Here is a 22,066-nt window from a genome sequence, read left to right as displayed (position 1 = left end):
TTAACTCTTCTTTAAATGTTTGGTAGAATTCCCCTGTGAAGCCATCTGGCCCTGGACTTTTGTTTGTTGGGAGATATTTGATTATAGATTCAGTTTCTTTGTTGGTTATATATCTGTTCAAGTCTTCTATTTATTTCTGTTTCAGTTTTGGTAGTTCATATGCTTCTAGGAGTTTATCCATATCCATTTCTTTTAGATTGTCTGATTTGTTGGTTTATAATTATTCATAAAATTTTCTTATATTTTTTTGTATTTCTGTGGCAGTAATTGTTATTTCTCCTCTCTAATTTATTTATTTGGATCCTTCCTTTTTATTTTTTGTCACATCTAGGTATTTATAAATTTTATTTGTTTTTAAAGAACCACCTCCTTGTTTCATTTATCTTTTCTACTGTTGTTGTTGTTGTTTCTATACCATTTATTTCACCTCTAATATTTGTTATTTCTCTCCCTTTGCTGGCTTTAGGCTCTGTTTATTGTTCTTTTTCTATCTCCTTTAGGTGTAAGGTTAGGTTGTGTATTTGAGATTTTTTTCCTTGCTTCTTGAAGTAGACCTGTATTACTATATGCTTCCATCTTAATGCTGATTTTGTTGCATCCCAAAGGTTATATGACAGTAGTATTTTCATATTCATGTATTTCCATTTATCTTTTAATTTCTTCTGTAATTTCCTGATTGACCCATTCATTCTTTAGTAGTATGTTCTTTAATCTCCACATATTTGTGCTTTTTTCCAATTTTTCCTTGTGGGTGACTTCAAGTTTCATAGCATTGGGGTCAGAAAATATGCATTGTGTCTTCTCAATCTTTTTGTACTTGTTGAGGCTTGATTTGTGAACTAGTATATTATCTAGTCTAGAAAATGTCTCATGTACACTTGAAAAGAATGTGCATTCTGTTGTCTTAGGATGAAATGTTCTGAATATATCTGTTAAGCCCATCTAGTCCAGTGTGTCATTCAAAACCATTCTTTCCTTATTGATTTTCTGCCTAGATATTCTGTCCATGGATGTAAATGGGTTGTTGAAATCCCCTACTATTATTGTATTATTATCAATTAATTTCTTTACATTTCTTATTGTTTTCTCTATTTGGAAGCTCCCATGTTGGGGATATAAATATTTATAATTGTTAGATCTTCTTGTTGAATAGTTCCCCTTATGATATATTGCCAATCTTCATCTCATGTTACAGTCTTTGGTTTAAAATCTAGTTCATCTTATATGAGTTTAGTTTTCTTTTGATGTCCATTTTGCATGATAAATAGTTCTCCATCCCCTCATTTTCTAACTGCAGGTATCTTTAGGTCTAAAATGAGTCTCTTGTAGACAGCATACATATTTTTTATTCATTTCTTTGGTCTTATTTTTAGGGTCTTATTTTTTAATTCATTCTGATACCGTATGTCCTTTGATTAAAGCATTAAGTCCATTTACATCCAGAGTGGTTATTGATAAATATGTATTTAGTGTCATTTTGGTATTTGTTCTGTCATTGTTTCTGGAGATTTTTCTCTGTGCCTTTCTAGTCATTTTTGCTTTGGGTCTTTCTTTTTCACTCAGAGTCCCCTTTAATATTTAGTATTTTTAATATATTTCTTTTTTTTCCCCATTTTATTTATTTTTTCAGCGTAACAGTATTCATTGTTATTGCACAACACCCAGTGCTCCATGCAAAACGTGCCCTCCCCATTACCCACCACCTGTTCCCCCAACCTCCCACCCCTGACCCTTCAAAACCCTCAGGTTGTTTTCCAGAGTTCATAGTCTCTTATGGTTCGCGTCCCCTTCCAAATTTTTTTTTTTTTAACAAACATATAATGTATTTTTATCCCCAGGGGTAAAGGTCTGTGAATCGCCAGGTTTACACACTTCACAGCACTCATGATAGCACATACCATCCCCAATGTCCATAGCCCCCTCCCCCTCTCCCAATCCACCTCCCCCCAGCAACCCCCAGTTTGTTTTGTGAGATTAAGAGTCATTTGTGGTTTGTCTCCCTCCCAATCCCATCTTGTTTCATTTATTCTTCTCCTATCTCCCAACCCCCCATGTTGCTTCTCCATGTCCTCATATCAGGGAGATCATATGATAGTTGTCTTTCTCTGATTGACTTATTTCACTAAGCATGATACGCTCTAGTTCCATCCACGTCATCGCAAATGGCAAGATTTCATTTCTTTTGATGGCTGCATAGTATTCCATTGTGTATATATACCACATCTTCTTTATCCATTCATCTGTTGATGGACATCTAGGTTCTTTCCATAGTTTGGCTATTGTAGACATTGCTGCTATAAACATTTGGGTACACGTGCCCCTTCGGATCACTATGTTTGTATCTTTAGGGTAAATACCCAGTAGTGCAATTGCTGGGTCATAGGGTAGTTCTATTTTCAACATTTTGAGGAACCTCCATGCTGTTTTCCAGAGTGGTTGCACCAGCTTGCATTCCCACCAACAGTGGAGGAGGGTTCCCCTTTCTCCCCATCCTCGCCAGCATCTGTCATTTCCTGACTTGTTAATTTTAGCCATTCTGACTGGTGTGAGGTGATATCTCATTGTGGTTTTGATTTGTATTTCCCTGATGCTGAGTGACGTGGAGCACTTTTTCATGTGTCTGTTGGCCATCTAGATGTCTTCTTTGCAGAAATGTCTGTTCATGTCCTCTGCCCATTTCTTGATTGGATTGTTTGTTCTTTGGGTGTTGAGTTTGCTAAGTTCCTTATAGATTTTGGATACTAGCCCTTTATCTGATATGTCGTTTGCAAATATCTTCTCCCATTCTGTCAGTTGTCTTTTGGTTTTGTTAACTGTTTCCTTTGCTGTGCAAAAGCTTTTGATCTTGATGAAATCCCAATAGTTCATTTTTGCCCTTGCTTCCCTTGCCTTTGCCGTTGTTCCTAGGAAGATGTTGCTACGGCTGAGGTCGAAGAGGTTGCTGCCTGCATTCTCCTCAAGGATTTTGATGGATTCCTTTCTCACATTGAGGTCCTTCATCCATAATTTTCTTAATAATTTTCTAGTGACTCAGTGGGTTAAAGTCTCTGCCTTCTGCTCAGGTGGTGATCGCAAGGTCCTGGGATGGAGCCCCACATTGGGCTCTCTGCTTCGCAGGGAGCCTGCTTCCTCCTCTCTCTGCCTGCCTCTCTGCCTAGTTGTGATTTCTCCCTGTCAAATAAATAAAATATTTAAAAAAAAGAATTATACACATCTGGATCTCTACGGGAGCAGAAGATGCCAGTGGCAGGTAAAGCAGACTGGGAGCGTCGGACTGATATCTGAAGATAAACAAAAGGGGGAGGGAGCCACCAGAGGCGACCCATTGGAAAGTAATACCCCAATACGAGAGTGCCCTGTGTCTGGGGACCAGCATTAGCTTGGAGTCTGGTTGAAAGCACTCAAAAAGAGCAAAGGATCATGGGGGGGGGGGGAATTGTGGGAATTGGGAGGGTTAGGGACAGGGACTTAAGTCCCCGAACCCAGGACAGCCACTCTTGGCACTGAGCCAGAGAGAGTGTGGCTGAGAAACCAGGTCTTGGTCCCTGAGCCACCAGTGCACCTGAGAGTGCATGGGGTCCTGTAAGGGGCTGGGAGCCTCACCAGCTGGCAGAAGCATAGCCTTTTTGCAGTCTCCATGCACCCACCATGCTGTGCTATCAGAGTCTGAGATGCACGTGCCGCACACCCTCCCCTGAGAGAGGTGCACGCAAGCCCGGCGCTCTCAGACCCGGAAAGACCAGGCACTCCCAGCCCGGGCCAGTGGGAAAATCTCAGTGTGTGATTACTGCTTGGAACCTCTGTGGCCGTCCAGAGCTGCCCAGACAGCCGCCGCTGTTGTGGTTTTGGGTACAAGCGGGAATTCTTGCGTCCCCAGGGATCGTGACTTGGAACGTGCTCCGCCAGTGGCCGAGGGGGAACTTATGTGCTCTGCAGCATCTAGAGGGGAATAGACTGAGGCTTCTCTCTGAGAGGGAGATCGGGGTGCAGTTTGCTTTCCTCTAAACTTCCAAAAACCATCAAAAGCTGTCAAGGCAAGAGAAAACAAACAAACAAATGAACCAACAAACATAAAAACCTCCAGAGAACAAAAGTCTGAAAAACCGGTTTCCTCAGAGCCCACCCCCTTGAAGGGGGCGGGAGGACTTAATTCAGGGAACATTACCTGAAAACCCACATGGCAGGCCCCTCCCCCAGAAAACCAACCTGGAAAAAAAAAAAAAAAAAAGACGACAAGAGAACAACCACCACTACTTCATAGATGCAACTTTTATTTTTAATTCGTTCTAATATTCTGCTTCGTTTTTTTATATAGATAATTTTTAAACCTATTTGCCATCACAGTGAAATGTCCAGTACATCAAATTCCGTAATAACCTTTTAACCTGAACTTTTTGATACATATACCCATGTTTTCCTTTTGCTTTTCTATTTTTTATTTTTTTAAATTTAGTTTAGTTTATTCTTTTTTATTTTTATTTTTTAATATTCATATAGAGTTAAACTTCAAGGTAATCCCCTTTCCCCAATCAATGCTACCCCATAGGTAAACCAATTTTTAATCTCCCTTTATCTTAGGAAAGTTGAGTCCTTTAAAAAAGATATCAAGATACATCCAGGAAGAATCAAAATAAACTTTCTCGCCCACACTGAGAATTTATAACCGCTCTCCCATCTTTTTCTTCCACCAGTGTTTCTGTGTATTTGTGTTTGTCCTAACAGTATATAAATCTTATACTTGGGGTTCTTTTTGACGAGGTTCTTTAAATATATATATATATATATATATATATATATATACTCTCTTGTCATATACTTTTATCAGTCTTTTTGTCTGTTTTTGTTTGTATATGTCATAAATCTTACCTTGGGCCCATTTGGGCTGAAACTTCTCTTTTATCTTTCTTTTTTTTCCCTGTCTCTCTCTCTCTTTCTCTCTCTCTCTCTCTATTTTTCCTTTTCTTTTCTTTTTTCTCTTTCTTTTTTCTTTCAGTTGGGTGGGGACTCCTGACTGCTCAGAAGTATTCCAGGGTGCGCCTTGACTGCACCACGGTCGGTACATCCAGGTACATCCGTTCAACCATCTCTCACCAAAATGACTAGGAGGAATGCCCAACAGAAGAAAAATTCAGAGGATGGGCCTTCTGCAACAGAGCTAATGGCTATTGACATAGACAATATGTCAGATAGGGAATTCTGGCTAAAAATTATCCAGGCAATAGCTAGGTTAGAGAAAGCCATGGATGGCCAAATGGAATTGATTAGGACAGAACTGAAAGCCACCAGGGATGATTTCACAATTCTCTCAATGAGTTCCAATCTAATTTAAATTCTCTAAAAGCTAGGGCAACTGAGACAGAAGATAGAACCAGTGATCTGGAGGATAAACAGATAGAGAGAAAGGATCAGGAGGAAGCCTGGAACAACAGCTTAGAAAGCCATGAAAACAGAATCAGGAAAATAAATGATGCCATGAAACATTCCTACATCAGAATTATTGGAATCCCTGAAGGGGAGGAAAACGAAAGAAGTCTAGAAGATAGAGTGGAACAAGTTCTCCATGAAAATTTTTCCAATCTCACGAATGGAACCAGCGTTCATGTACTAGAGGCAGAAGGCTCCCCCCCCCTGAGATTATAGATTCTCGAAAGTCCTTGAGACACCTAATAGCAAGAATGAATAATTATAATTGTAGGCAGGTCCTCTTGAAGGCAGCTAGGATAAAGGAGCTCCTTATGTACAGAAGAAAGCCCATCAGAATAATGTCAGACCTGTGCACAGAAACCTGGCAAGCCAGAAAGAGCTGGCAAGATGTATTCAGGGCACTAAATGAGAAGAACATGCAGCCAAGAATACTTTACTCAGCAAGACTGACATTTAAAATGGATGGAGAGATAAAGAGTTTCCAAGACCGGCAAGGCTTAAAAGAGTATGCGACCACCAAGCTGACACAGCAGGAAATATTACTGTGAGTTCTATAAAAGAGGAAAAATCCAAAGAATATCATTGAAAAGAAATATGGAGACAATCTACAGAAAGAAAGACTTCAAAGGTAACATGATGTCAATAAAAACGTATCTCTCAATAATCACTCTCAATGTAAATGGCCTAAATGTGCCCATAAAATGACACAGGGTTGCAGATTGGATAAAAAGACAGGACCCGATAGGGAGTCAAGATGGCGGGGAAGTAGGAAGAGGTGCCGTTTCAACCTGTACCCTAAAGTGAGCTGATTACCACCAAAGAACTCCGACCACCCATGAAATCAGCCTGAGATCAGAATTATACACATCTGGATCTCTACAGGAGCAGAAGATGCCAGTGGTAGGTAAAGCAGACTGGGAGCATGGGACTGATATCTGAAGATAAACAAAAGGGGGAGGGAGCCACCAGAGGTGACCGATCGGAAAGTAATACCCCAACACGAGAGTGCTCTGCGTCTGGGGACCAGCATTAACTTGGAGTCTGGTTGAAAGCACTCAAAAAACAAAGAGCATAGGATCACGGGGGTAATAGTGGGAACCTGGGCGGTTAGGGTGAGGGACCTAAGTCTCCGGACCCAGGACAGCCTCCCCTGATGCTGAGCCAGAGAGAGTGCAGCGGAGAAATCAGGTCTTCCTCCCTGAGCCGCCAGTGCGCCTGAACGCCAGCGCGCCTGAGAACGAGTGGGGTCTGGCTCCCCTGAGGGGCTGGGAGCCTGGCCAGATGGCAATCCTGAAACGCATGCGTCCCACACCCTCCCTTGAGATAGGTGCTCATAGGCGCTAGCCTGGAGCTCTGGCATCCGGAAAAACCAGACATTCCCAAACCAGCCGGGACAGCAGGAAAATCTCAGTGTGCGATCTCTGCTTGGAACCTCTCTGGCAGTCTGGAGCTGCCTAGACAGCCACCGCTGCCCTGGTTTTGGGTACAATGAGGAGCTCCTGCATCCCCAGGGGCAGTGACTCAGAACAGACTCAGCCAGCAGCTTTTGCAAAACATTCTTAGGCTTCTCTCTGAGAAGGAGGTCAGGGTGCAGTTTGCTCTCCTCTAAACCTCCAAAAACTATCAAAAGCTGTCAAGGCGAGAGAAAGCAGATGAAAGAACATAAACACCCCCAGAGAACAAAAGCCTGAAAAAAACAGTTTCCTCAGAGCTCACCCCCTTGAGGGGAGCGGGAGGACCTAACTCAGGGAACATCATTGTCTGAAAACCCACATGGCAGGCCCCTCCCCCAGAAAACCAACCAGGAAGGAAGAAAAAAAAAAAAAAGACTACAAGAGTACAACGACCACTACTTCATAAATACAACTTTTATTTTTAACTCTTTACCAATATTCTGCTTCTTTTTCTTTTTATAAATACAGATAATTTTTTAACCTATTTACCATCACACTGAGATGTCCAGTACATCAAATTCCTTAATAACCTTCTAACCTGAACTTTTTGATACATACACCCGTGTTTTACTTTTGCTTTTCTATTTTTTTAATTCTTTTTTAATTTTAACTTATTTAGTCTAGTTTATTCTATTTTTAATTTTTATTTTCTACTATACATATAGAGTTAAACTTCAAGGTAATCCACTTTCCCCAATCAATGCTACCCCTATAGGCAAACCAGTTTCTAATCCCCCTGTAACTTAGGAAAGGTGAGTCCCTTAACAAAAACATCAAGATACCTTCAGGAAGAATCAAAATAACCTTCCTCACCCACACTGAGAATCTATAACCACTCTCCCAATTTTTCCTTCTGTCAGTGTTTCTGTGAATTTGTGTTTGTGCTGATAATATATAAATCTTATACTTGGGGTTCTTTCTGATGAGGTTCTTCCCTTTTTTTTTTTGCTTATATATACATATTTTTTTTCTCTTGTCATATACTTTTATCACTCTTTTTGTTTGTCTGTTTTTTTTTTTATATACTTCACAAATCTTACCTTGTGGCCCATTTGGGCTGAGCCTTCTCTTTTATCTTCCCTTTTTTTTTTTTTTTTAAAGATTTTATTTACTTATTTGACAGCGCGCGCGAGAGAGAGATCACAAGTAGGCAGAGAGGCAGGCAGAGAGAGAGAGAGAGGGAAGCAGGCTCCCTGCTGAGCAGAGAGCCCGATGCGGGACTCGATCCCAGGACCCTGAGATCATGACCTGAGCCGAAGGCAGCGGCTTAACCCACTGAGCCACCCAGGCGCCCTTATCTTCCCTTTTTTTCCTATCTCTCTCTCTATTTTTTTTTCCTTTTTTCTTTCCCCTTTTTTTTTTCTTTCTTCTTCTCTATTTCTTTTTCTTTTCTTTTTTCTCTCATTTGGGTGGGGAATCCTGATTGCACAGAAGCGTTCCAGGGTGCACATTGACTGCACCACAATCGATAAGTCCAGCTGAATCTGTTCAGTCATCTCTTACCAAAATGACTAGGAGGAGGAATACCCAACAGAAGAAAAATACAGAGGATGGACCTTCTGCAACAGAGCTAATGGCTATCGACATAGACAATATGTCAGAAAAGGAATTCAGACTAACAATTATCCAGGCAATAGCTAGGTTGGAGAAAGCCATGGATGACCAAACAGAATTGATTAGGGCAGAAGTGAAAGCCACCAGGGATGATGTTCACAATGTTAGGGCAGAACTGAAAGCTACCAGGGATGATGCTCAAAATGCTCTCAATGAGTTCCAATCTAATCTAAATTCTCTAAAAGCTAGGGTAACTGAGACAGATGATAGAATTAGTGATCTGGAGGACAAACAGAAAGAGAGAAAGGATCAGGAGGAAGCCTGGAACAAACAGCTCAGAAGCCATGAAAACAGAATCAGGGAAATAAACGATGCCATGAAAAGTTCCAACGTCAGAATTATTGGAATCCCTGAAGGGGAAGAAAAAGAAAGAAGCCTAGAAGATATAGTGGAAGAAGTTGTCTTTGAAAATTTTCCCAACCTCACGAATGGAAACAACGTTCATGTACCAGAGGCAGAAAGATTTCCTCCCAAGATTTTAGATTCTCGAAAGTCCTCACGACATCTTATAGTTAGAATGAGGAATTATGTTTCAAGAGACACCCTCTTAAAAGCAGCTAGGACAAAGAGGCTCCTTACATACAGAGGAAAACCCATTAGAATAATGTCAGACCTTTCCACAGAGACCTGGCAAGCCAGGAAGGGCTGGCAAAATATAATCAGAGTACTAAATGAGAAGAACATGCAACCAAGAATACTCTATCCAGCAAGACTGACATTTAAAATGGATGGAGAGATAAAGAGTTTCCAGGACCGGCAAGGCTTAAAAGACTATGAAACCACCAAGCCGACACTGCAGGAAATATTAAGGGGGGGTCCTATAAAAGAGAAAAAATCCTAAGAATATCATTGAACAGAAATATAGAAACAATCTACAGACAGAAAGACTTCAAAGGCAACACGATGTCAATAAAAACCTATCTCTCAATAATCACTCCCAATGTGAATGGCCTAAATGCGCCCATAAAACAACACAGGGTTGCAGATTGGATAAAACGACAGGACCCATCCATATGTTGTCTACAAGAGACCCATTTTGAACCTAAGGATACACCCAGACTGAAAGTGAAGGGATGGAGAAGCATCTTTCATGCCAATGGGCCTCAAAAGAAGGCTGGGGTAACGATTCTCATATCAGATAAATTAGATTTTAAACTAAAGACTGTAGTCAGAGATACAGAAGGACACTACATAATTCTTAAAGGGACTATCCGCCAAGATGATCTAACAATTGTGAATATCTATGCCTCCAATATGGGAGCACCCAATTACATAAGAAAATTATTAATCAAGATAAAGAGTCATATTGATATGAATACAATAATAGTAGGAGATCTTAATACACCTCTCTCAGAAATAGACAGATCATTGAAGCAGAAAATTAATAAAGGAATAAGAGCATTGAATGAAACATTGGACCAGATGGACCTCATAGACATATACAGAACATTCCACCCTAAAACAACAGAATACTCATTCTTCTCAAGTGCACATGGAACCTTCTCCAGAATAGACCACATACTGGGTCACAAAGCAGGACTCAACTGATACCAAAAGACTGAGATTATTCCCTGCATATTCTCAGGTCACAAGGCTTTGAAACTGGAGCTCAATCACAAGGAAAAGTTCAGAAGGAACTCAAACACCTGGAAGCTAAAGACCACCTTGCTTAAGAATGCTTGGATCAACCAGGAGATCAAAGACGAACTTAAACAATTCATGGAAACCAATGAAAATGAAGACACTTCTGTCCAAAACCTATGGGATACAGCAAAGGCGGTTCTAATGGGGGAATACATAGCCATCCAAGCCTCCCTCAAAAAAATTGAAAAATCCAGAATACACCAGCTGTCTCTACACCTTAAAGAACTGGAGAATCAACAACAAATCAAACCAACTCCACATGCAAGAAGGGAAATAATCAAGATTAGAGCAGAGATCAATGAGGTAGAAATGAGAGATACAGTAGAACGTATCAATGAAACTAGAAGCTGGTTTTTTGAAAGAATCAATAAGATCGATAAACCATTTACCACACTAATCCAAAAGAAAAGAGAGAAACCCCAAATTAATAAAATTATGAATGAAAAGGGAGATATCACAACTAACACCAAGGAAATAGAAATGATCATAAGAATTTATTACCAACAGTTATATGCCAATAAGCTAAGCAACCTAGATGAAATGGATGCATTCCTGGAAAGCTACAAACTCCCAATATTGAACCAGGAAGAAATTGACAACCTGAATAGACCGATATCTAGTAATGAGATTGAAGCAGTGATCAAAAACCTCCCATAAAACAAGAGCCCAGGACCTGATGGATTCCCTGGGGAATTCTACCAAACTTTCAAAGAAGAAATAACACCAATTGTCCTGAAGCTGTTCCAAAAAATTGAAGCAGAAGGAAAACTTCCAGTCTCTTTTTATGAAGCCAGCATTACCCTGACCCCCAAACCAGGCAAAGACCCTACCAAAAAGGAGAATTTCAGACCAATATCACTGATGAATATGGATGCTAATATTCTCAACAAGATCCTAGCAAACAGGATCCAGCAGCACATTCAAAAGATTATCCACCATGACCAGGTGGGATTCATCCCTGGGTTGCAAGGTTGGTTCAACATTTGCAAACCAATCAATGTGATAGAACAAATCAGTAAGAGAAGAGAGAAGAACCACATGGTCCTCTCAATTGATGCAGAAAAAGCATTTGACAAAATCCAGCATCCCTTCCTGATGAAAACGTTTCAAAGCATAGGGATAGAGGGAACATTCCTGAACTTCATAAAATCTATCTATGAAAGACCCACAGCAAATATCATGCTCAATGGGAAAAAAGTTTGCAGCCTTCCCATTGAGATCGGGAACACGACAAGGATGCCCACTCTCACCACTCTTGTTCAACATAGTATTAGAAGTTCTAGCAATGGCAATCAGACAACAAAGAGAAATAAAAGGTATCCAAATTGGCAAGGAAGAAGTCAAACTCTCTCTCTTCGTAGATGACATGATTCTCTATATGGAAAACCCCAAAGACTCCACCCCCAAACTACTAGAACTCATACAGCAATTCAGTAACGTGGCAGGATACAAAGTCAATGGACAGAAATCAGTGCCTTTCTTATACACTAATAATGAAAATATAGAAAGGGAAATTAGAGAATCGATTCCGTTTACTATAGCACCAAGAACCATAAGATACCTGGGCATAAACCTAACCAAAGAGGTAAAGGACCTGTACTCGAGGAACTACAGAACACTCATGAAAGAAACTGAAGAAGACACAAAAAGATGGAAGACTGTTCCGTGCTCTTTGATTGGAAGAATAAACATTGTTAAAATGTCTATACTGCCTAGAGCAATCTATACTTTTAATGTCATTCCAATCAAAATTCCACCGGTATTTTTCAAAGAGCTAGAGCAAATAATCCTAAAATTTGTATGGAATCAGAAGAGACCCCGAATTGCTAAGGAAATGTTGAAAAACAAAAACAAAACTGGTGGCATCACGTTACCCCGATTTCAAGCTTTACTACAAAGCTGTGATCACCAATACAGCGTGGTACTGGCATAAAAACAGACACATAGACCAGTGGAACAGAGTGGAGAGCCCAGATATGGACCCTCAACTCTATGGTCAAATAATCTTCGACAAAACAGGAAAAAATATTCAATGGAAAAAAGACAGTCTCTTCAATAAATGGTGCTGGGAAAACTGGACAGCGATATGTAGAAGAATGAAACTCGACCATTCTCTTACACCGTACACAAAGATAAACTCGAAATGGATAAAAGACCTCAACGTGAGACAGGAATCTATCAGAATCCTAGAGGAGAACATAGGCAGTAACCTCTTCAATATCAGCCACAGCAACTTCTTTCAAGATATGTCTCCAAAGGCCAAGGAAACAAAAGTGAAAATGAACTTTTGGGACTTCATCAAGATCGAAAACTTCTGCACAGCAAAGGAAACAGTCAACAAAACAAAAAGGCAACCCACGGAATGGAGAAGATATTTGCAAATGACAGTACAGACAAAAGGTTGATATCCAGGATTTATAAAGAACTTCTCAAACTCAACACACACAAAACAGAGAATCATATCAAAAAATGGGCAGAAGATATGAACAGACACTTCTCCATCGAAGACATACAAATGGCTATCAGACACATGGAAAAATGTTCATCATCACTAGCCATCAGGGAGATTCAAATTAAAACCACATTGAGATACCACCTGACACCAGTTAGAATGGCCAAAATTAGCAAGACAGGAAACAACGTATGGTGGAGAGGATGTGGAGAAAGGGGAACACTCTTACACTGTTGGTGGGAATGCAAGTTAGTGCAGCCACTTTGGAGAACAGTGTGGAGATTCCTGAAGAAATTAAGAATAGAGCTTCCCTATGACCCTGCAATTGCACTGCTGGGTATTTACCCCAAAGATACAGATGTAGTGAAAAGAAGGGCCATCTGTACCCCAATGTTTATTGCAGCAATGGGCACGGTCGCCAAACTGTAAAGAACCAAGATGCCCTTCAACGGATGAATGGATAAGGAAGATGTGGTCCATGTACACAATGGAGTATTATGCCTCCATCAGAAAGGATGAATACCCAACTTTTGTAGCAACATGGACGGGATTGGAAGAGATTATGCTGAGCGAAATAAGTCAAGCAGAGAGAGTCAAGTATCATATGGTCTCACTTATTTGTGGAGCATAACAAATAACATGGAGGACATGGGGAGATGGAGAGGAGAGGGAGTTGAGGGAAACTGGAAGGGGAGATGAACCGTGAGAGAGTATGGACTCTGAAAAACAACCAGAGAGTTTTGAAGGGGCGGGGGAGGGTGGGAGGTTGAGGAACCAGGTGGTGGGTAATAGGGAGGGCACATACTGCATGGAGCACTGGGTGTGATGCCAAAACAATGAACACTGTTATGCTGTAAATAAACAAATAAAAAAAAAAAAAAAGACAGGACCCATCCATATGTTGTCTACAAGAGACCCATTTTGAACCTAAGGATACATCCAGACTGAAAGTGAAGTGACAGAGAAGCATCTTTGATGCCAATGGGCCTCAAAAGAAGGCTGGGGTAGCAATTCCTTTTTTTTTTTTTTTTGAAAGATTTTATTTATTTATTTGACAGATAGAGATCACAAGTAGGGAGGGAGGCAGGCATAGAGAGAGAGAGGAGGTAGAAGGCTCCCTGCCAAGCAGAGAGCCCAATGCGGAGCTCGATCCCAGGACCCTAGGATCATGACCTGAGCGAAAGATAGAGGCTTTAACCCACGGAGCCACCCAGGTGCCCGCAATTCTTATATCAGATAAATTAGAATTTAAACTAAAGATTGTAGTCACAGATACAGAAGGACACTACATAATTTTTAAAGTGACTATCCACCAAGATCACCTAACAATTGTAAGTATCTATGCCCCCAATATGGGAGCAACGAATTACATAAGAAAACTATTAATCAAGATAAAGATTCATATTGATATGGATACATTAATAGTAGTAGATCTTAACATGCCTCTCTCAGTAATAGACAGATCATCCAAGCAGAAAGTCAATAAAGAAACATGAGCATTGAATGACATATTGGACCAGATGGACCTCATAGACATATACAGAACATTCCACCCTAAAACAACAGAAACTCATTCTTCTCAAGTGCACACTCAGCCTTCTCCAGAATAGACCAAATCCTGGGTCACAAATCAGGACTCAACCGATACCAAAAGAATGAAATTATTCCCTGCATATTCTCAGATCACAATGTTTGGGAAAATCTTTTTTTCCTCCTTCTATTCTGAATGATAATCTTGTTGCATAAAGTATTCTTTGTTGCATATTTTTTTCCCATTCAGCATGTTGAATATATCATCCCACTCTCTTCTGATTTACCAAGTTGCTCTGGACAAAGATATCTGCTCTGGACAGATCTTCTGCTAACCTTATTAGTCTTCCCTTGTAAGTTAGGTACTTCTGTCTCATTGCTTTTAGGATTTTTTTCTTTATTACTACATTGCAACATGTCTTGATATTGGCCTGCTTTTGTTAATTTTAATGGGAAATCTCTGTGCTTCCTGGATTCAGATGTCTGTTTCCTTTCCCAGATTAGGCAAGTTTTCAACTATAATTGGCTCAAATAAACCTTTTGCCTCCTTTTCCCTTTCTTTCTTCTGGGGCTCCTATGATACACATGTTATTATGTTTGATGAAATCCCTGAGTTCCCTTAGTCTACTTTTGTGAACCATAATTTTCTTTCTCTCTTTTCTTCAGCTTAATTATTTTCCATATTTCTATCTTCTATATCATTTATTTGTCCCTCTGTTTCTTCTGTCCTTATGTCATTACATCCAGTCAATCTTGATTCTTGGTTATTGCATTTTTCATTTCGACCTGATTGTTTTTTTAGTTCTTTTTATCTCTGTGATAATGGTCTCCCTGATGTGTTCCATGCTTTTCTCAAGCCCAGCTAGAATTTTTATGATTGTTGTTGTAAATTCTGGATCAGGCATGTAACTTATATTCATTTTGATTAGATGCCTCACCATGATCTTTTCTTGTTCTTTCTTTTGGAATGAGTTCCTCTATCTTGACATTTTGTGTAGGTCTCTGACTGCTTCTGTGTGCATCTGCATAGGCTCTCCTTGCATGCCTAAGGTAGTGTTCCAAACTTGGCCAGAGTGTGGCAAGCTTAAATAGGTGTGCTCTGCTCTGCTTGTTGAAAGAGACCTGATGTTATTTCCTCTGGAACTGAAGCTTTGCAGAACTTTATGGTCATTAGACATCACGTGTGTGGGGTTTTGTGCTGGTCTTCTGGGGAAGATGCCTGCTTCACTTGTCCTTAGGCACACTTGTTTGGGAAAAGTAGTACCAACAGAGCTCAGGGTAGGTAGGATTGGTGAAAGGTTATGCAGCCAGTGTTGCTATTGTGCTTTTACTAAAGCTGGTTTATGCTGAAGGGTAGAGGAGGTAAATGGCACCAGCCAGGAACTTGGTCACCTGTGAAGGGAGGTTGTGCTTGCTAATCTCAAAGCTCTTTCAGAGAAGTGAATAATTTCCCCTCATGCATCACAGGTGTTTTTCAGATTGCTGTTTTGACACTATTTATTCTGGGTCTTTTGCCTTCCTAGATCAGTGCAGTGCACCTTGAGCTCTACCCCCTTTAGGCCTGCTGACTTAAAATTCTAAACTTCATGGACCTGATTTGGCATGGACCTGCACTGGTCCTCTGGGAAAGGGTCTCACAGCACAGTGACAGCTGCAGGTTTGACCCAGAAGGGCAGTCAAGCCAGAGTGCAGGAGTTAGGATTTTTAGCAACTGCAGGCCAGACAACCAGTGTCTGGGTTGCTGCCCTCAGCAGGTGTCTCTAGCCTATGCTGAGGAGCTGGTTAGAGAAATAGTGCCTGCCATTTATTTTGTGGCCAGAAAGGCAATGCTACCTCTCACAGATGAACTCCAAAAAGTGAACAATCTCTTAAAATGCACCTTAAGTGATCCTCAGACTACACATGCCACCCCAGGGTTTTTGGCCTGCCTTGTCTCCAGGAGCAGGGCAGCATCCCTGGGTCTCTAACCCAGCCAAGCCCAGGGACCTCTAAAACTCTAGTCTTTGAGCCCTGTTCATTATAAAAACTCATGAAAGTAATCCCCTCTCGTTTTCCCAGCCAGTGACTTTGGGATAGTGTTATCTCTGTGCATTCCACTCTCTCTTGTCTTTCTCTGCAACCTGGGGTCCCGCTCTTCCACAGTACCTGCCATCACCACACTTCCTACCTTCCTCTATGTGGCCTTCTATCTCTCTCTAGCTCTACACTTTGCTCTATAAGTTCTCAGGTTGATTTCTTGGGAAATCAGAATGATTTAATAGTTATCTAGCTGAGTTTAAGGGATGAGGCAAACCGAAGGTCTTCCTACTATGCTGCCATCTTAGCTCCCCTTTGCATGAAGGTAGTATTTTTTTTCTTATCCCAAGCTTATTAAAATATTTATTTCCTTGACAAGCTTTATTCTTTTAGCTCTCATATGTAGATATATGATCATTCTCAAATTAATTTTTTTCATATAGATATCCAGTTTACCAAGTGCATTTTATTTCTTTTTTTCCTAATTAACTGCCGTGGAATCTTTGATGAAAATCATGTGTGGGCATCCGTATGTGGACTCTATTCCATAATTTATTTGCTGTCTTTGCACAAACACCAAACTATCTTAATTAACTTCTTCATAGTAAATCTTAAAATTTGATCATATAAATCCTCCAGGATTATTCTTTTCTGCAATATTGTGTTGGATATTCTTGGAATTTTGCATATCCATATATTGAGAAAGAGCTTGCCAATTTAAAAAGAAATCTGGAATTTAAAATAATCTAGAGTTTTAATTTGTATTTTATTACATCTATAAAATATTTAGGGATATTTCACGTATTTATAATATTTAGCTTTTTATTCAAAGAATATAGTATATTCTTTTATTTATTTAAGACTTTATATCATGGGGCGCCTGGGTGGCTCAGTCAGTTAAGCATCTGCCTTCAGCTCAGGTCATGATTCCACGGTCCTATGATTAAGCCCTTCATCAAGTTCCCCTACTCAGCAGGGAGTCTTTTTCTCCTTCTCTCTCTGCCTGCTGTTGCCCCTGCTTGTGCTCTTCCTCTGTGCTAAATAAATTAAAAAAATTAAAAAGACTTTATATCAGCAATATTTTGTAGTTTTTAGTAGAGAGTCCTTGCACAACTTCATTTATATTTCTTTCTAAGTAATTTATATTTTTAGGTGTATAATAAATGACATTTAAAATTTTATTATCCATTTTTAAATGCTACTGTCTAGAAATACAATTGAAATTTTTGCATTGGCTTTATATGTAATAAAAATGCCAAACTCCCTTCTCATTTCTAATACTTTTGGGTGTGGGTAGGTGCTTCTGTATTATCTGAAAATAAAGACACGTTTTATTATTCCTTTTCAATTTCACTCAGTACCTTTTATTTCTTTGTTTGGCTTAACTGCATTGGGTAACACTTCCAATACAATGTTGAATAGAAAAATGATAGTGAATACACTTTTATTGTTCTCAAATTCAGGGGAAAGCTTACAATAGTTCATCATAAACTATGATGCTTACTATGTTTTTTGAAGATAACATTTTTGCATTTAAGGAATTTTCTTTATATTCTGAGTTTGATAAAGTTTTTGTTTTGTTTTATTTTGTTTTTTAAATCCTTGGCTGAGTATTGAATTGCATCAAATGTATTTTATGAACCTATCTAGAATTATCATATCTTTTTTGCAGCAAATTTCTTTGATTTTCAAATACTAAACTTACCTTGCATTACTGAAAAAAATCACTGGATTTGATTTAATATTTATTAAGTTTTTTTATCTGTGATATATATTTCAATTAGGTAATTTTATTGTTCATATTTTTCCTATTACTGATTGATCATCTGCTTGTTCTGTTGGTTATTGTGAAAAGTATATTTATTTCTTACAGTGATATATATTTTTCTTTTGAACATCATCATTTTTTTCTTTATAAATATTTAAATCTATGTTATCCAAGGCATACACATTTGGATTTTTTTTTTCTGGCAAATTGGTCATTTTACCATTTTTAAAATATCCTTCCCCCTGCTAGTTTTATTGTGAAATAGTTGACAAACATCACTATATAAACTTAAGATGTACAGCATGATGTTTTGATTCACATACAATGAGAAATGATTAGCACAATAGGCTTAATTAACATCCATCACCTCATGTAGATACAATAAAAAGAAAAAATATATATTTTTGTGGTGACAATTCTTAGGATCTACTTTCTCAACATCTCCTGTATATCATACAGCAGTGTTAAGGATAGTCATATTATTGTACATTGTACCTCTAGTATTTATTTATCTTACAATTGCAAGTTTGTACTTTTTGACCACCTTTATTTAATTATTTTCACTGTTCATCCATGCCCACACCCACCTCTGGTAATCAGAAAACTAACTTTTTTCTATAAGTTTGGTGGGTCATATGGTAGTTGCATTTTTAATTTTTTGTAGAAACTCCATACTGTTTTCCATAGTGACCATACCAATTTACAGTCTTACCAACAGTGTACAAGGGTTCCTTTTCCTCCACCTCCATGCCAACATGTGTTATCACTAGTCTTTTTGATGATGGTCTTTCTAATAGGCAGGAAATGATTTTTTTTTCCCTTTTTATTAATTTTTTCAGCGTAACAGTATTCATTCTTTTTGCACAACACCCAGTGCTCCATGCAAAACGTGCCCTCCCCATCACCCACCACCTGTTCCCCCAACCTCCCACCCCTGACCCTTCAAAACCCTCAGGTTGTTTTTCAGAGTCCATAGTCTCTTATGGTTCGCCTCCCCTCCCCAATGTCCATAGCCCGCTCCCCCTCTCCCAATCCCACCTCCCCCCAGCAACCCCCAGTTTGTTTTGTGAGATTAAGAGTCATTTATGGTTTGTCTCCCTCCCAATCCCATCTTGTTTCAGCAATGTCTACAATAGCCAGACTATGGAAAGAACCTAGATGTCCATCAACAGAGAATGGATCAAGAAGATGTGGTATATATACACAATGGAATACTATGCAGCCATCAAAAGAAATGAAATCTTGCCATTTGCGACGACGTGGATGGAACTAGAGTGTATCATGCTTAGTGAAATAAGTCAATCGGAGAAAGACAACTATCATATGATCTCCCTGATATGAGGACATGGAGAAGCAACATGGGGGGGTAGGGGGATAGGAGAAGAATAAAGGAAATGATTTTTCTTTGTGGTTTTAAATTGCATTTCCCTAATAATGACTAGGGATATAGAATGTCTTTTCATGTACGATTGGCCATTTGTATATCTTCTTTGGAAAAATGTCTATTCAGGTCATTTGCACATTTTAAATTGGATTCTTCGGTTTTTGATGTTTCTTATTTTTGTTTTGTTTTGTTTTGCTATTGAGGTTTTTTTTTTTGCTCTTGAGTTTTATGAGTTCTTTATTTTTTTATTAACTTCTTATCAGATATATGGGTTTGCAAACATTTTTCTCCCTTCCTGTCAGCTCAGTTCTCTTTTCACTTTGTTGGTTTTGTTTTTGTTTTTGTTTTCGTTTTGCTATGCAGCAGTTTTAGTTTGTTAGTTCCACTTGCTTATTTTTTGGACTTGTACTTGAGTTATGATTTCCAAATTCTCATTATCAATATTCATGTTAAGGAGTTTTTTTTGTTTGTTTGTTTTGTTTTGTTTTGTTTTGTTTTTCTTTCTGTTTTCCTTTAGGAGTTTTATGGTTTCAGGTCTTACATTTAAATCTTTAATCCATTTTGAGTTAATTTTTGTGAATGGTATAAGACAGAAGTCAGCATTTCATTATTTTAAATGTGACCATCTAATTTCCTTAGCACCATTTTGAAGTACCCTTTTTATTTTTTTTATTTTTTTTTAAATATTTTATTTATTTATTTGACAGAGAGAGAGATCACAAGTAGGCAGAGAGGCAGGCAGAGAGAGAAGAGGAAGCAGTCACCCTGCAGAGCAGAGAGCCTGATGCGGGGCTCGATCCCAGAACCCTGAGATCACGACCTGAGCCAAAGGCAGTGGCTTAATCCACTGAGCCACCCAGGCGCCCTTTGAAGTACCCTTTTTATTGTTAGGAATGTTTCTATTCTTTTTTCTTTGTCTAATATTATGATAGACACACCAGATTTCTTTCAGTTAGAATTTGCATGTTATATTATGGTCAATTTACAGTTTTTCTGTTTTAAAATTTATTAGCAGCATATAATTGCTTTTTATTTCATCTCACAGCTTTAGGCTTTTAATTGGAGAATTTAATGCATTATATTTGGTGTAATTACTTGTGTTTTTTAAAATTTATATCCACTATCTTGTTATTTCCTTTCCATTGTATCTTCCTGTTCTGTTTCTTTTGAATGATTCAAATAATTTTATAATATATATATGTGTATATACATATATGTATATACACACACATGTATATCTTCCACTACTGCCCAGAAATACTAGATCCTGAGAACCTATTAATCTACTTCATCCCCCCCAACATTTTCTATTATTGCTATCATCAATTTTAATTCTCTATATATTTAAAAGAAAGACATTTTTGTCATTACCTTCAGTTTTTGAAATTTATGCATGTATTTACTTTTTTATGTGTTCTTCATTTTTTTTGTTTTCATTCAGAATAATTTTATATCTGCCTCAAGTACATCATTAAGCAAATTTTTAGGTTAAGTGTACTGGTGACAACATGTTTATCTGGCAATTCCTTAATTTCACTTGCATTTTTGAAAAGTATAGCCACTGGATATGGAATTTGAGGTTGGCATGTGTGTTTCTTTTTTTTTTTTTTGAGCAAAAATTTTTTAATTAATTAATTTATTTTTTCAGCGTAACAGTATTCATTGTTTTTGCACAATACCCAGTGCTCCATGCAATACGTGCCCTCCCTATTACCCACCACCTGGTTCCCCCAACCTCCCACCCCCACCCCTTCAAAACCCTCAGGTTGTTTTTCAGAGTCCATAGTCTCTTATGGTTCGCCTCCCCTTCCAATTTCCCTCAACTTCCTTCTCCTCTCCATCTCCCAATGTCCTCCATGTCATTTGTTATGCTCCACAAATAAGTGAAAACATATGCTGAGTGAAATAAGTCAAGCAGAGTGAGGTTGGCATGTTATTTCACTTTTAATATGTCACTTATTTTCAACATTCCCATTGAGAAATCAATAGTCAAGGCATACTATTACTCTTTTTAAAAAATATTTATTTTTTTATTTTTTTTTCTTCCCATTTTATTTATTTTTTCAGCGTAACAGTATTCATTCTTTTTGCACAACACCCAGTGCTCCATGCAAAACGTGCCCTCCCCATTACCCACCACCTGTTCCCCCAACCTCCCACCCCTGACCCTTCAAAACCCTCAGGTTGTTTTTCAGAGTCCATAGTCTCTTATGGTTCGCCTCCCCTCCCCAATGTCCATAGCCCGCTCCCCCTCTCCCAATCCCACCTCCCCCCAGCAACCGAGAGAGAGAGTAGGGGTAGGGGCAGAGGGAAAGGGAGAGAGAGAGAGAGAGAATCTTAAACAGACTCCCCACTGAGAAAGGAACCTGATATGTTGCTCAATCCTAAGACCCATGAGATCATGACCTGAGCCAAAACCAAAAATCAGATGCTTAACTGACTGAGCCACCCAGTCATCCCCATACTATTGTTCTTTTGATTGTAATGTACCCTTTGCCTCCACAAGCTGCTTTTCGGAATTTAATTTTTGTCTGTGTTTTTTGTCTGTGTAATATCCATATACGTAGGTCTTTGTTTTTTGTTTTTGTTCTTTTGCTTTGTTTTGTTTTTGGGTTTTTTGTTTGTTTGTTTGTTTGTTTGTTTTGTCTTCTTCTAAGAGAGAGAGAGAGAGAGGAGAGGAAGTGAAGGGGCCAAAGGAGAGAAACCAGGTGCCTTTCTGGGTGTGTGTTTTTTGTTTGTTCTTATTAAACCTATCCTTTTTAAAATTGTGTAATGTTAGT

Source organism: Meles meles, chromosome X, assembly GCF_922984935.1.
Source record: "Meles meles chromosome X, mMelMel3.1 paternal haplotype, whole genome shotgun sequence".
Lineage (NCBI taxonomy): Eukaryota > Metazoa > Chordata > Mammalia > Carnivora > Mustelidae > Meles > Meles meles.
Note: the sequence above shows the minus strand (reverse complement) of the source record.